Genomic DNA, 10,485 nt, shown 5'->3' with positions numbered 1-10,485 from the left:
GCCAGAAGATGTAGTTGTCGGCGGAGAGCTTGATGGTGATGAGATGACCGAAGTGAAACGGCGGCGGCGAAGACAATCCCATCGAGGAGGCTGCCTGGGGTGCAAACACCATGGAGGCAGCCGGAGGCACCGAAGCCGATGCGGGAGGAGGCGGGACCGCAGCCAGGGCAGGCGCCGCAAAGCTCGCGGCCGGTGCGGACGCCGCAAGGCCCGCGGCCGGGGCGGACGCCGCCAACCCCGCCAGCGGGGCAGTGTGATCCGCTTGCGGCAGGAGCGGCGGGACGACGCCTGCGGAGTCCGCAGCGGACGGCGGCGCCGCGGTGTGGACCACGAGGTCACGCCCAAGCGAGGGCGCCGGCGGCGTGGAGAAGACGGAGCCGATGCTCCTTGTCCCGATCGGAGCCGAAACAGAGACGACATCGAGCGGGAGGTTGAGCAGAGCCGCAAGAGAGGCCGGGAGGAAGCCCGCAGCAGTGGAACCGGTGGTGGCGGCGCTCGACATGGCGGCGGCGCGATCGGTGGCGCGGCGGCGGCGGTGAAGGCGGCGGCGTCTGCGGCGGTGGTGCGGGTATTAGGGTTTAGAAGCGGAAGCGATCGTAACCTAGCGTGATACCATGTAAGACAATAAGTTTTGGGGAACCAGCACAACCCTCTAGGGGTGGCTTATCTCATTATATATAATGGTTGTGTTACAATATGTACCATATACGTACATAGGTACAGAAGCTATACATAGTCTAACACTCAACACTTTTTCTTCACTGTTTAAAGCCCATTATTTTTCATTGATGTTTTCGTGTTATTTAGTAACTTTTTCCTTATTTGTCGATTCATTAATTTTATGAGCTATTTTGTTGGCTTTTCATATGTTTTTGTACATTTACTTAGTGTTATACTGCAGTATAAGAAGTCTGCTTGGAAACCGAGCAAATCAAACACGTTCAGATGCTCTTTTCCTAAGAAACATACAAAATCGGTTTGCAAATTATGTAAGAAGAAAAATGAGAGGGCATGGAGGGAACAATATGAAACTCATAATGATGAATTTGATCAAGAGAGATGTAGCTCCATGAAACTCCAAATGAAGACAAATTAGGAACAGAATTAAGGACGTATTTCTGCAACACAATGTACTTGGGGTAGATCATTGTGAACCATAATCACATTCCATATTCTAAATAATAATAATCGCTACCAGTTGTGTCTTTCCTTGTTTTGCCAAGTACTCCTAATTTGCCTAAACCTAGGCTAAAAAGTGAGCTAAAATGCAATCTGTGACAATCCTAACAATTAAGACATTACGTTTTTGCAACTGGGCTTGGGCAGTGCAGTGGAGACCCTGTGCGGGCAGGCCTACGGTGCACACAAGTACGACGTGCTCGTGATCTACCTGCAACACTCCATCATTCTCTTGTGCTTAACCAGCATACCACTTGCTGTGATGTATGCCTTCTCGGAGCCACTCCTCTTGTTGATGGGGCAGTCACCGGAGATAGCCCGTGCCGCTTCGATCTTCTTGTACAGCCTGATTCCTCAGATCTTCGTGTATGCCGTCAACTTCCCGATTCAGAAGCTCTTGCAGGCACAGAGAATCGTCCTGCCGAGTGCTTACATATCGACGGCAACACTCGTTCTACATGTGCTGCTGAGCTGGGTGCTCATGTACAAGTTTGGCCTTGGGCTGCTCGGTGCCTCGTTGGTGCTGGGCGTGAGTTGGTGGATCATGGTTGCCGCGCAATTTGTGTACATCGTCGTCAGCCCAACATGCCAGAACACGTGGACCGGGTTCAGTTGGCAGGCCTTCTCCGGTTTGTCGAGTTTCTTCAAGCTCTCCGCCGCGTCTGTCATGATGTTGCGCCTTGAGACATGGTACTTTCAGGTGTTGGTGATCATTGCTCGATTGCTCCCCAACCCTGAGATTGCCCTGGATTCCCTCTCTATATGGTGAGTATCATTCGATATTAAAAAATGTCTTACCGTTGTTCCTAGTAATCAATCTTCATAGTTTGTGCTGATTAAACTATGATGTGTGTGTGTTTGGCCGGTGCAGTACGAAGATTTATGGTTGAGTGTTTATGATCTCAGTAGGGTTCAACGCAGCTGCAAGGTTCGCAAGTCTATATTGAAAGGCCTTGATAAATATTAGCATTTCTTATTGAAGCATATATAAACATTAGTAGGTAAGTCCTCACTAACTAATAGATACTTTTTCACTTCAGTGTAAGAGTGAGCAATGAGCTTGGCGCCGGCAACTCCAAGTCTGCATTTTTCTCCGTGTGGGTTGTGACCGGGATTTCTACAGCAATCTCTACTATCCTTGCTGTTGTGATCCTCTGCCTTCACAACCACATCAGCTACTTGTTCACAAATGGTGAAGCAGTTTCGGATGCTGTGGCGGATCTCTGCTCATTTCTCGCCATCACACTACTAGGAAAAGGCCTACTAGTGGCGCACCGGTTTTGCCTACTAATGGCGCACTACCGGTGCGCCATTACTAGCACGCCATTAGAATTTTTTTTTACTAATGGCGCACCACTGGTGCGCCATTAGTATCTGGTATACTAATGGCGCACCTGCCAGTGCGCCATTAGTATGTAACACCATGCGCCATTAGTATGCCTTCCGGGGGGCCATATGTAACCATATGCTTTGTCACACTAATGGAGCACTCTGCCATGATGCGCCATTAGTATCCTTTGGCATACTAATAGCGCACTCTGCCTTGATGCGCCATTAGTATGACTATTTGGTTTTTTTTTTGCTTTTCTGATTTTTGCACAGGTTACAAAATATATTATTCGACAGAATATAGATAGCAGCACACAGCAACATCAGATTCATCGAATACAATAGAAGATTAGTCTCCGAATACAATTCATCATATTAGTCTCCGAATTCAAAAGACCGAACAAAGATAAAACATTACAAGTCTCAAGACCGCGAGTATCGAGTTTGTCTTCACATTACAAGTCGATATCGATCATCTAAACTACCATCACATAAAAGAGAGTTGTGGTCATCACGATGAGCATCATCGCGATCAAACTGGTCCTCATCCGGTTCCTCCAACGCTCCCTCCTCTCTCCCGCTAGATAGCGGGCATATCTAGATTCGGCCTCCGCCCTAGTGGTGTACCCTTTGTAACTGTTACCGCTGAAACGGTGAACCTATCTCCGACACTCCTCCCAGTCGTCGTAGACTCCGGGAACCTTACCCTTGTACACGACATACGACGGCATCTCTATGCACAAGCCAAACAACAGATAATACATAAGCAATATGTAAGTATGCAACAAAAGGATCGAAAGAGAAAAGCAAGACATTAATAGCACGATTCATGGTCCTACTAATAAATAGCATCGATTACATCTAAGTTGAACGACTGTCCAAACCAAAGAGACATACGAATTCATTAAAGTTTAATTACAACATGAGCTAATCAATGTTTCAGAACTACACATCACTACTTTCGACTCGACTCATCGGACAGGAGCGTGGATGAAGCCGCCGTCTGTCGTGATGGTCATGAAATCGCGATCGTTGTCACCCTGCATTTGTAGCGTTTCATCTATCTCACTGTTGGACGGTTGATATCTGACGAAGAACTGCCCCGAGGTATGAAGGACATCTTGATGGATGATGTCCGCAAATTCCTACTGGATGCGAAAGAATTCTTGTCTGAGGTCCGCCTCCTGGTCTGCCGACAAGCTCGCGGCCTAATCTTTGAGATTATCTGGTAGCAGAAGTTGATGATGGTCCCTTACGATCGCCCGCATGTGATGGAGGGCGTAGTAGGCATCCTTGTGACCGCCAGGCGGCTGCTTGACACAGCAGCACTTCGTATTGTGTGAGAACATGTGCTTGCCGTACTTACGAACTGCCCTGGTGAAGGTGCCTCCAGATTTGGCGTAGCCGGGGAGAACATCATCAAGAACTTTCTTGACATTTGTGTAGTCTATCTTGGAGTTATGGTTCGGGTCGAAATACGTGGCCATAGAATATTTCGGGCTTAAGAGGATGAGTGTGCAATGTGTGTCACTGCACAGAACACGGAATGTTAGGAAAAAAAAGAACAATCAAAATCTAAGAAATCATATGTTACGGGGCGGTTAAGGGATGACTTACTCGGGAAAGTAAGCCACAAGGAAGTTATCCTTATCTGGGTTTGCCAGAATGACGCCTTCGAGGTGTGAACTCGCAACTTGGCGGTCCCCAGCGTTGTTCAAGTGCTCGGCACGCATGTAGAAGGGGTCGACTATCACGATGTCCGGGGTCTTGTCTCTAATGATCCACATCTCCATACTCAGCGAAAACAGCCGAACGAAGGTGTAGTGCAGCGGATGAAGGTTAAACATAGCAAAGTTGTCATCAAACCGCAGGACGATCGTACCCCCGATGTCGCCATCCACAAAGCCCTTGCCCTCTGGCACCTTGGCCATAAAAACCGAGTATGCCACATCATTCTCTCTCAGACGCCGCTTCTCCAAAGAAAGAACACTGTCGTGCAGACTCCGCATAGCACCGGTTGCAGCATTCAGCATATTTAGCGGTAGCATCGCCCTACCCGCCACATGCACCCTCCTCGAGATATCCTTTGGTGAAGGTGGCCCATCCTGAGCACGGATCGAACTCGGTGCCGGCTGGCTCGCACCGGCGCCCTTGTTAGTCTGTCGTTTCCGTCCCTTCTTCTTGATCTCATGTAATGGGACCGAGTTCTGCTCACAGACCGCTTTCTTGAGCGTGTTGGGGCTGATAATATTTCGCACCTCAGCTATCTGAGGCTCGGTGAAGGCGGGAGCTGGAGGCGTCTCCTGAGAACTGAACGGCAGACGACGCCTATTGCAATTGGATTTCTCCGCCGTACCAGCTAGATTGCGGTCGTCTTGGTTGGGTTCTTGAGAAAGAGGCCCGCAGAACTCGTTAGTTTACCCATGTTCGGCAAAGTACATATCGACTTTGGTAAATGTACCGTCGTCGTTGTCGTCGTCGTCCGGATCCTGTGCCATAGGGTTGTCCGGATCCTGTGCCATAGGGATGTCCGACATAGGGATGTCCGGCAAGTCCGGTAGCATTGCGGCGTTCTTGCAATGGCTTGGCGCCGGCACGACTGGCGGTCTTGTCCGTGGGGTGGTGTCCCCCGCCCCCAAACGAATCTGGCTCTTCGGCCAAAGCAGCGACCAGTTTACGCAGGCGCTGAGGGTCATCTTATCTTCTTCGTCGGCCCCAGCGGGTCGAATCGGAGGTAACAGCTCGTCGTAGCCTGGCAGCACCCGAACCACTTCAACCCTATACACTGTGAGTGGCATCGGATTACTGTGGAACATGCGGTTGCCCGGTTGAACGATTCTGCCCTTGGCGACATCGACCAACTCGGCGCCCACGAAGTGCAGAAGAGTGCAAGGAATGTCGGCGGTGCCCTGCGAAAACATGTACAGGGCGTCAGGGATGCCCAGTCAAAGGCAAGGAGATGAAGTCATCGACCGAGAGGCTTAGTTACCGTGATGCCGTCGAGCTCGGCTAATGTCGAGGCACAGCCAACGGCGGGCATGCAACTGACGGTGGGGGAGCTTGCTGGCGAGGTGCCGGCCTACGTACACCCGGGTGCATTAAGCTCCAATGCCCGTGCCGGTGCCGGAGACATGAATACCGCCTCCGCCGGAGACACCAATGGCGCCGCCGCCGGAGACACCAATGGCGCCGCCTGTGCGTTGTGCGAGTTGCTGGACGTGAAGCTGGGAACCGGGGGAGGCCCCTGTTGGCCGCTCACAATCCACGTCGTCAGCCCATGAATCAACGTAGGCACCATGGCGTTGAGCTTCGTTCCCAGTTGTTGTTCCACTTGCTCTTGGACAAGCTCCGGAATCCGCGCCACTTGTGCCTTGAGTGCTTCAACCTCGCGCGTCTGGCTTTCTGAGCTGGCCTTTTTCTCCTTCCGCACACCAGCGGTATAGTATGACCCCCATTTTATGGACAAGCCTTTGACGGCCACACGACCAGCTGACGTCGGCTTAGTGAGCTTATCCTTGCTTTTCATTATGTTCAACACCCTATTTAAAGGGTTGTCGAAAGGGGAGCTCTGAGACGACCCCGCGCTACTGCTTTCAGTTTCCTGCGAAAGGAACGTGAACCATTTAGAAATATTGGGGATTAGTTAGAGTGCAACCATATGGAGCTAATTATGCGGGGGTGTATTCCTTACCAGAACAAGCTCAAGCGCCCTGGTCTTCGGATCCGTGGTAAGCTCCTTTGTTATCGGGTCCTCCTTGTACTAGGCCCTGACATAGTTCCTGGTCTGCTTGTTACCGCTGTATTTCTCGAAGCGGGGCGGTAGGCCTTGCTCGGCACGCTCCGCGTCCTCCTTGTCCCATATAGGCTCCGCCACTCTGTAACCGCCGGGACTGAGTTTGTGTTCCCCTAAGTTCAACTCCCGCATTTCTTTCCCCCACTGACTTGATTCGGTGGTTGCACTGCTCTCGCACTTTATCTTGAACTCCTTGTAGTCATCTTCGCTCATCAAAGGATATTTCGCCTTGATCTTCTCATAACTATCACCTTTATCAATCATTCTCTTCACCGCACTTCTCCAAGTAGACAGGGTCGTGCTCATCTTCGTGAGGGCGGCACTATTCACTTTATTCCCTGAGAGGCGTGTGTTTTAAAATTCGGCGGGGAACTTGTATCATTCGTGCAGCTTCGTGAAGAGGAGGCTGCACAAATTCCCTTGGTCCTTATGCCTAAGGTTCTCGGTGTTGATCGAGACGGTGCTCCGGAGAATGCACCCGAGCTGAACCGAGTACCCCTTGACTATATGTTTGGGCTCCGTTGGATTCCCGTCGGAGTCCACTTGAGTGAATTCCTCCTTGAGGGTGCGGAGCGCATTCGGGCGCCGGTCCTTCCTTTGCTTCTTCGGTTGGCTGCCATCTGTGTGTTATGCGCCATCATCAGTGGTGGCATCCTCGGTGGCACCATCAGTGGTGTCATCCCCGATGCCACTAGGGGTTGTGTAATCAAGATCGGTGTCTTCCGCGGCATCCTCATAGCAGTGAGGTTGTTCCTCCATCTCCTGGGACAGCTCCCAAAATTGCTTGCCGCCCGAACCACCGGCGTCATCGTTGTGGGCCATGTTTCACTCTTAGTGGGGAAAAAAGTTTGGTCAAAAAGTTGGTTATTGTCAAGGAACAAGATCATGGTCTCATCATTTAGGGTTTGTCGACACCGAGGCACCCTAAAAGCCTAAGCTTTCATCATTTAGGGTTTGTCGACGCCGAGGCACCCTAAAAGCCTAAGCCGAGGCACCCGAAGTTGGGCCTAATCACTTGGCACTAATCACTTGGCTCTATTGCCACCTATGGTTTAATGCAGCAAGAATGGCGGGGCATTTGATCCTACTTAAGTAAGTACTAAGATACCCCGGTCCATGCATTAGTCGCAAGTACCCCATATGTCCTATTTTTAGCAAAGTCATGCTAAAATTTCAGCATGACCTTTGCTGAAAATAGGACATATGGAGTACCCGAATTTACCGGAACGGAAGTTAATCAACATTCCGGCAAACTCAAGGGCCTCTCGGCGTACCTGCAAATTCATCACGACACGATGGTCGGAGACAAAACCCAGCAAACTAGCAAGATGATCATCATCTTTGCAAGATAGTAGCTCATGTTTTTGACAGTAGCCTCTGAAGAAAACAACATTGCAACATTCAAGTTCACAGGATAAAAAAATCATCCACATTCACCAACCCACATGATGTTAAAACCCACATGAGCTGTAAACAGACTTAAAAAACCCACATGATGTTATAACTGTATACACTGAACATGATGATACCAAATGGGAAGGAAAATTGTATCACTCTAGATTAGGTGAAGCCACTATCTAACAAAAGCAGAATGTTAACAAAATTACACCATGATGATACCAAATTCTTGTAGCAGTACAATGAGTTCACAGGATAAAAAAATCATCCACATTCACCAACCCAAACTGGTGGAGATACAGCAAACCAGAACCTCCCAGGTTTCTGCCATTTTATTTTTCCCACCGTATATGTTTTTTGATTCATGTCATGGTATTTGCTGTCAAACCAAGTATTTTCTTTCTACATAATCTGGGAAGTTTCCTTCTTACTGTCTCACTATCTTACTGTCTCACTACAAAAAACTAGTATGCTTAGTTGAGACTAGTATGCTTAGTTGCATTATGACAGACAAAAACTACAAACATTTGGAAAACCCTAGCTACTTAATTTTCCAACCCCCTTTCGTTGTCCAAATTTCTCCAACCCCCAACCCTAGAACACACAGAAGGAAATAAAGAGGGGGAAGAGGGGGAAGCGGCTCGGGTGCTCACTTGGGAGGTCGAGGGCGACTCGGGGCAGCCGGAGCTAGTCGAGGCGGCGCGAATTCGGCGTCGAGCGGTGGCGCTCCTCCTGGGCAGGCCGCACGGTCGAGGGCGTCGAGCGGTGGCGGTCCTCCTGGGCGTCCGAGCTCGTCCAGGTCCTCGTAGTCGAAGAGGAACACGGCGGCGGTCCTCCTGGGCAGGCCGCGCGGTGTTGGACGGCGAGCACATCGAGCGCGCAGGCGGGGCCACGGGGGGAGGGGGCGCTTGGGCGGGAGGACGTCGAGGGAGGCGGCGCTCGGCTCGGGGACGGTGAGGGAGGCGGCACTGGGCTCGGGGACGGCGAAGGAGGCGAGGGGGGCGGCGAGGGGGACAGCGAACACGGGGGGCAGCGGGTGAGATCGATGAGGCAGGGGAGAGATTAGAGAGATTAGGGATTTAGTGTGGGGGAAGCTTTCTAATGGCGCACCACCCACTCGTGCGCCAGAAGTACGACTATTCTAATGGCGCACCAGCCCACGGTGCGCTATTAGAATTTTGTTTTAATCTAACCCACTAGCCCTATCTACAACCTAGCCCTATCTACGACAGAACCCACCCACTAGCCCGACTGGTCAGCACGCAGCACACACACCAAGAGGTCTTGGGTTTGATTCCCAGGCTCCCCAATATTTTTTTATGCATTTTAAATGTTGTTTTTTATATTTATTTGTGTTTAAATATGTTCAAACTTTTTAAATCATAATAGTAATATTTTTTATAAAAACAGTAATAATTTAAAAAGTGCCCATGAAATTTAAGTGTCCTCTTGATTTCAAAAAGTGTCCATGAAATTTAAAAATATTCATGATATCAAAAAGTGCCCATGAAATACAATCGAGAAATGAAGACTACGATTTAAATACAATCGATCTTAGCTAGCTATCTGTTCACAATCTTCTTGCCCTTCTTTTTCGCAAATGGAGTTCTTCTGTGGAACGGACGTCCTTTAGGTAGGATGGTCCTGCTTCTTCCTGTGGTTGTGTGCTGCTACTTCATCATCGTCGTCATGTTCGATCTTCGGGTCGCCGTACTTGTCGAAGTCTTGCTCATTGGCTACTCCATCCATTCCGATGATCTTCCTTTTGCCTCTCCTCACGACAACACGACTGGGCTTTGGCGGGTCGGTAATGAAGAAGCATTGGTCCACTTGGGAAGCCAGTACCCATGGCTCATTTTTCACGGTGACGTTTGCGCCCGCGGTCTTGGATTTGGCTTCGGGTATAACCATGGTGGTGAAATATCGGTCTTCTTTTAGGACGCTCTTGGCCCATCTGACACGGAACATCGGCACCTTCTCTCCAGCGTAGCTCAGCTCCCAGATCTCCTCGATCCTTCCGTAGTATCTGTCCTTGTCGTTACTGGTGTAGGATTCCATGGTTACCCCGGAGTTCTGATAACCATCGCTCTTCATATCCTTGTCCTCGGTGTAGAATGTGTAGCCGTTGATATCGTACGCCTCATAAGTCATCAGGTTGTGCTCGGCGCCCTGTGACAAGGCGAATATGAGTTGTTCTTCCGCGGAAGAATCCTCATGTAAAGGGTACGACAGAAGCTTCTGCTTGAACCAACGCGTGAAACATGAGTTGTGCTCTTTGAGTATATCTTCGTCCGTCCTCTGTTGGCCTCGGTCATTGTACGTCTTCTCAACAAAGGTTTTATGCTCTACCACCCAAGGATCGACCACGTCTATGTGTTGTAGCGCGACTAGGTTTGCTCTTTCAAAGTCAGCGAGTCGACCCTCGAAGTCGACATGCATTTGGCAGCGACCCTCACGGTGACCCCATCCAGCGAGCCTGCCGAGGTGCCTGTTGACGAGCAGACCAACGGGGTTCTCGATGCCTAGATAATTCGTGCAGTAGGAGATGCACTCTTCGGTTAGAAAGCCCCTGGCTGTACTTCCCTCTGGACGTGACATGTTCCGAACGTATCCTTTGATGACACCATTCATCCTTTCGAACGGCATCATGCTGTGCAGGAACGTCGGCCCGAGTTGGGTGATATCCTCCACGATATGGACCAGCAGATGCACCATAACATCGAAGAATGCTGGCGGGAAGTACATCTCAAGCTCGCATAGTATCACCACGATCTCTTCCTGTAGCC

General features: G+C 50.1%; 1 pseudogene; it reads left to right on the top strand.

Moving 5' to 3' along the window:
• Window positions 1-10,485, top strand: part of LOC123067982 (protein DETOXIFICATION 40-like) — a 36,186-nt pseudogene that overhangs the window by 8,364 nt on the left and 17,337 nt on the right.

The sequence above is a fragment of the Triticum aestivum genome, chromosome 3B, assembly GCF_018294505.1.
Source record: "Triticum aestivum cultivar Chinese Spring chromosome 3B, IWGSC CS RefSeq v2.1, whole genome shotgun sequence".
Lineage (NCBI taxonomy): Eukaryota > Viridiplantae > Streptophyta > Magnoliopsida > Poales > Poaceae > Triticum > Triticum aestivum.
Note: the sequence above shows the minus strand (reverse complement) of the source record. Positions and strands in the feature narration are given on the sequence as shown.